This window comes from Octopus bimaculoides, chromosome 4 (genome assembly GCF_001194135.2).
Source record: "Octopus bimaculoides isolate UCB-OBI-ISO-001 chromosome 4, ASM119413v2, whole genome shotgun sequence".
NCBI classification, from domain to species: Eukaryota; Metazoa; Mollusca; class Cephalopoda; order Octopoda; family Octopodidae; genus Octopus; species Octopus bimaculoides.
The window spans coordinates 43,838,164-43,844,930 of NC_068984.1; the positions used below are offsets into that span (position 1 = coordinate 43,838,164).

Genomic DNA, 6,767 nt, shown 5'->3' on the forward strand with positions numbered 1-6,767 from the left:
ATATATATGTATGTATGTATATATTAGATACTGAGCAAAAGAAAGAAAAACAGAGACAAAAAGGAGGGACAAGTCTCAATAGAGGTGTTATGAGTTTAATGATTAAATGGGAGAGATACATGTAGACACACCATAAAGGAAGAAAAATGCTGATAAAATGACGTCACTAGTTTTTAGTGTCGTGACACATTGGGTGACAAATCTCTTTAACAAATCATTTTGCTTATTCTCTTGGATATTGCCATATACAAAGTTCATCGCAGAAATTACACTTCCTAAACCATTCAGATATTCACTCGTTAGGAACCTCTAGGGAAATAATTTCGTTGGCTGAAAAAAGCATGACGTTCTTCTGTCCTTTGTGATTAGGAAATGTCACTTATCACTTGAGTAATTTGATTGATTGATTAAGTGATTGATGGACTGGTTGATTTATTGACCCAGTGATGATTGCAGGGCACTTTAAATACGAATTGCTAACGAATGGAACAAGAGCTTCATTCTCACAAAGCTTTCCTTTTTCATTGGAATTCAACACATATCAGCAGAATATAAACGTATGTATGCATTCATTTTGTATGTATATATGTATGTATATACACATATTCTTTTATTCTTTTCTATTACTTATTTAAGTCATTTGAATGCGGCCATGCTGGAGCACCACCTTGAAGGGTTTTAGTGGAACAAATCGGTACCAGGAATTATTTAAGCTTACTATTTATTCTATCTTTTGCCGAAACGCTAATTACGGGGACGTAAACACACCAACACCCGTTGTCAAGCGGTGATGAGGAAAGCGCAAGACACAGACACACACACGCACATATGTATAGCCGCAGGAGTGGCTGCGTAGCAAGAAGCTTGCTTTATAACCACATGATTCCGGGTTCAGTCTGAGTGCGTGGCACCTTGGGAAAGTGTCTTCTACTATAGCCTTGGGCCGACCGAAGGAAGACTTGAGAGTGGATTTGGTAGGCGGAAGAATTCCGTCGTTTGTGTGGCTGTGCTTGTGTTCCCTCGCCATCGCTTGACAACTGAGCGGTTCGGCAAAAGGCGCCGATAAAATAAGTACTAGGCTTACAAAGAATAAATCCTGAAGTCGATCTGTTCGAGTAAAGGCGGTGCTTCAGCTTGGTCGCAGTCAAATGACTGTAACAAGTAAAAAGAAAAGTATGTATATGTGAATGTTTGTATGTTCGTATGTATGTTCTGGCATTACTATTTTTTTGCCATTCGATTAAAAGCTGGTCTCCAACCTAAACAAATTAGGCTTTTTCCTTGGAAATAAAAGAAACGATAACTTGTCACCCTCACTCACTCACAAACACACATACACACACACTCATACACATACACACACACACACACACACTGATGCACATACACAAACACACTCATACACAACCAACAACCGGCCACACAAATATATACAGTTTATTTTAACTGAATATTTATTTCGCTAGCTGACACATGAAAAGACACTTGCAGAAGTAACCAGAATGTCGTGAGTGTGAAGAAAAGTTCTTAGCCATTCACGTTTGCTGAGTTCGCAAAACCGACATTTACCATTATAAAATAGCTTCTTTTGTATTTAAATGTTAGTGCCAGAAACATAAGCTCACATCTTCTTTAGCCTTCACAAAGGCATTCTGTCATTCGTTCACCTACCACACTCAACCACGCGGTATGTTTTTCATATCGAAAATATTTTATCTTTAGAGTAACTACAAGGCTGATGAATACGACAAACTTTCTGAAAGTAGCAGCAAGTAAAAGCAACAAACAAGAAAAAGACGAAAAAAGCATTAAACCTATTTTGTTTTACTTACTGATGTGAAATATCAGGAAACTTATTTTCTGGGTAAAATCCTGAAATTCTCTACAAAATCCCTCTTAATCTGAAAAGACAAACAAAAATAAAGAAATATATTAAACAATTTGTCATTAAATTCAAATAATTAAATATAATTACTGATTTTGAAATAAAATGATACAGTTATTAATTTTTTCCATAGTTCCTCAACCAAAGTTTACAGGTATTAGAAATGAGACGAATGTGTTTTACATTCCCCATTGAGTTCTATATTTAAGAGATGAGGAATTATGTACATTATTTACATTATTTAGATTCGACGGATATTTGTCCTCATATTGTTTGTTGTTAACACAACGATTCGGCTGATATACCCTCCAGCCTTCTTTAGGTGTCTTGGGGAAATTTCGAACATGGGTTCTCATTCCTAAGGTATTTTTCGATGTTATTATTATTATTGTTGTTGTTGTTGTTCAGGTCACTGCTTGGAATCAAACTCGGAATCTTGGGGTTAGTAGTCCGCTCTCTTAACCACTACGCCATATGCCCGCGGGCAAATGGTGTTTTATGTTGGTGGTGAGTTACTAGCAGTTCAGACACATTTAGTTAAGTGAGGGACTTATTATCCTGAAACAAGGTTTGGATGCTGCATTTAACGACCCTTTTCTAAAACTCATTTCTTTAATTTATATATATGTGTGTGTGTGTGTGTGTGTGTGTGTGTGTGTGTGTGTGTGTGTGTGTGCGTGTGTGTGCGTGTGTATACGCACACATACAAGGAATACTTGTTTTGCTGATGTTTACTATAGTTTGTATGACTGTTGTTGCTTTATTGATGCTTGAACCATGTTACGGAATACTAAACCTGATATCGAATGTTGTAGTGACGAAAGAGGATTACTGAATGACGCTTTCTTTATGAGAAACAAATAGTTAAGAGACTGGTAATAAATACTTAATGTAGTGGCACATAGATATCAATTAACTGAAATTGTATGAAGTTACAAAGTAAAAACCTCTTTAGCTTTATCTGGTCTAAGTTAGTTAGTTGACAAAACGTAGAACGAATCCTCTTTGATAATTTTAAATTCTAAATTTTTAGCAGTTTGACACCTAAAAAGTTATGTTGTGTGGTGTTTCATGCTTTCTTTACAATATAAATGCAGTAATATATAATCTACAACAAGTCCATTACTTCTAAAATGTTTTCATTTACGAAATATAAAAGGATTGTTAGTGAATTACAGTGTACTAAACAGGAGTGGAGGGACAATGGCCCAGTGGTTAGGGCAGCGGACTCGCGGTCATAGGATTGCGGTTTCGATTCCCAGACCGGGCGTTGTGAGTGTTTATTGAACGAAAACACCTAAAGCTCCACGAAGCTCCGGCAGGGTATGGTGGCGAACCCTGTTGTACTCTTCCACCACAACTTTCTCTCACTCTTACTTCCTGTTGTGCCTGTAATTCAAAGGGTCAGCCTTGTCGCACTGTGTCACGTTGAATATCCCCGAGTACTATGTTAAGGGTACACGTGTCAGTGGAGTGCTCAGCCACTTGCACGTTAATTTCACGAGCAGGCTGTTCCGTTGATCGGATCAACTGGAACCCTCGTCGTCGTAAGCAACGGAGTGCTAACACACAGTAAACAGGGGAGATTTTGCATCTTTGTTCAACCTACAAGAAATACTAACCGAATCTCCGTTTAATCAAGCACTCAGAATTAAAAACGAAATGGCACACGGAATAATGTAATACTAACATAACTTTGATATTTTCATCGGTTCCTGCACCAGATATCATCTCAGTCCGCTTAAATGTAATGAATGGGTAAAATATCGGATTCAAAATTTGGCACCAGGTCAATAGTTTCGGGGGAACGGGACAACTCAATTACATCGTCTCCAGTATTTAGCTGGTTCTTATTTTATCGACTCCGAGAGGATGAAGTGCTAAGTCAACCTCGGCAGAATTTGAACTCAGAACGCGGTTGCAGAAGAAACTGCTGCTAAGCATTTTGGCCGGCCTGCTAACGATTCCGCCAGCGGTAGCCTTAATGATTTGGTAAAATGTTAAAATGTTTAAAAGTTAGTTAACATCAATCTTAACTGAAACAAAGAAGAAAGAGAACTCAAAACATTTCTTTAATCAGGAGAAATATAAACCCAATAACAACTAACTTATATAAAGAAACCATCGTAAAAAAAACATATTGAGTATCGCCAGGAAATGAGATTTATTGATAATATAATTATAATCATTATAATTGAATAATAAGAAAAATAATATGAATATCAATTTTATCAAGTTTTCATTATTATTATTATTATTATTATTATTATTATTATTATTATTATTATTATTATTATTATTAATATTGTTGTTGTTATTATTCTGCCAGCTGGTAAAATCGTTCACATGCCGGACAAAATGCTTCACGGAATTTCGTCCGTCTTCACGTTCTGAGATCAAATTCTGCCGAGGTCGACTTTATCTTTGATACTTTCGGGGTCGATGAAATAAGTATCAGTTACGCTCTGGGATTGATGTAATCGACTAGCCCCCTCCCCCAAATTTCAGGCTTTGTGTCTGTAGTCGAAAGGATTGTTATTATTGTTACAAGGCGGTGAGGTGGCAGAATCGTTACCGCACCGGGGAAAATGCTTCGCAGCATTTCTTCCGGTTTTACGTTCTGAGATTAAATTTCGCCGAGGTCGACTTTCATTGTTTTGGAGTCGAAAAACTAAGTACTAGTTGAGTGCTGAAGTGATGTAATCAGGTAGCTCTTTCTCGAAAATGTCATGCTATGTGCCCATACTGGAAAGGAATAATAAAAGTAAAGACCCTCTTTGGTCATGAATGACCCATGGGATTGCACCTAGAAAGTTACCCTCTGAGGCACAAGTCCTGGAAGGTTTGCTTATGGAAGACTAGCAGTCGCACATGCATACCAGCCTCCTCTCTCCACACCGCTGATGAACTCCAAAGGAAAGGCAAGGGCCGATACTAGTGACGATACTAGTGACGTCGCAAAAGGATTAATATTATTGCTATTATCATTGTCATTAATTAATTATCATTGTCATTAATTAAGTATCTTTGAATCGTGTTTACCTCACTCCAATTAATTGAAATTGAAGCTTTCCATTAGTTATATACGTCGGCTTGTTTCAACTAAAATGTCTTTACAACTGCAATCTATGCCGGCTTTCTGTCACTCTTCTTTGCTATAATCAGTAATCTCTCGCTGCCCCATCTAGCCAGATGCATTCATGCAGATGACACGACAAAGATCCTTCTTTATCCCTGCTCTCGTACACACAATATCAATATGCCCCGGATATCCTTTGTGAACGAAAGCCTTGAAAATATTCATCCCTGAAAATATAACAATTTGCATACGTTCCATAGCCCCAAATACGTATAATTTTCTTTGAATAGTTTCCTTTATATAGTTCTAGATACACTATGCTGACGGTCATGGCTGGAAGACCTTAATAAATCAGCTTAATTAGAGCTAATAAATGGCTAAATAACGACAATAATATCAGTAACTAGAAAAACTAACTTTTGCTAAATGCTGTTCTTTTTCATTGTACTTGTGTAAAGTACAACTGTTGTGAGGTGAGGTATTACTACATGTAGTATACATTATACATACACACAGTCTTTGCCTCTTTTATCCTCACTACAATGGTCAATGGAAAATGAAATTTGATAAAATTTACATATCTTCTTGCCACAGCCATGTCGTTCGTAATGTAGCTTAGCTTTTTATCCTGCATTTAGCACTTATTCTGATCTTTTCACTCCAGAAATACAGCCGTCCCCTTTCGAGCGAATGTCTTATCGATTTTGTGATTCTATCACGCAGCAACCGATATGAAAATTAAACATACCAAGCTTTCACAACTCTCTAAATTCTCGACTTCAGAGATTTATAGGGTCCAGAAAAGTTATGGATATTTCTTTCTCTTCTCAGATTAAACGATTAAAAAGAATTAATTAAGCTTCCGGTGAATCGAGCCCACGAGGCAGTATTTATTCACTTACGTTTTTAAGAAATACTGCAAGAGCAGAAACTTTCATTTCTTCTCCCCTAAAATATATTGCATGAAAAAAAAATGCTGAAAGAAACTAATCTAATTATGGTAGTAGTGATTGCTGTTTGCGAAATATTGATAAACAGCCCAGGCGCTTGTGCAAACCTGTTATAAGTGGAAGGAAGCAACGAAACAATCTCACCTTATTTGTGATTGGCACAGTTCCAAATCAGTCCCTGTGCTGTTTAACCCGGTGTTATAGTTGCTTACACCAAGAAATCCGACAATAATTACTGCCATAAATATTGGAATTAATATTGCGTGACAAAGAATGGAATAGATATTACCAACTGACAGCCACACAACAGTTAAAACGGTAACATAAAAGGAAGTTGATATAAATTATTCACTTTCCACTTTAACATCTTCCATCCTCCAGTGCTTTCATTCCTCGTTCTTGCTGTATCGCTTTCACTTTCTCATATATATTATGCACACAGACACATATTTATACATACATACATACACACATACATACATAGACGCATACATAGACGCATACAGACACATATTTATACATACATAGATACAAAGATACATGCATACATACATACACGCATACATACATATATATATGTGTGTGTATACATATATGTATACACATTCATACATACATACATACATGCATACATACATACATACATACATATATATATATATATATATATATACACATGAATATACACACACATATATATATATTTATATTATATATATATATGTATACATGTATATATATATACACGTATATATATATATATATATATATATACACATGAATATACACACACATATATATATATTTATATTATATATATATATGTATACATGTATATATATATACACGTATA

General features: G+C 36.0%; 1 protein-coding gene across 8 annotated transcripts in view; it reads right to left on the reverse strand.

Annotated features, from left to right (window-relative positions):
* LOC106873997 (potassium voltage-gated channel protein Shaw) overlaps positions 1-6,767 on the reverse strand; it is a 524,001-nt gene that overhangs the window by 353,706 nt on the left and 163,528 nt on the right. For all 8 annotated transcript variants that reach the window (XM_014921547.2, XM_014921546.2, XM_014921542.2 and 5 more), the window contains exon 3: positions 1,833-1,901. The gene's annotated coding sequence lies outside the window, so the exon portion shown is untranslated. The remainder of the gene's footprint in view (positions 1-1,832; positions 1,902-6,767) is intronic.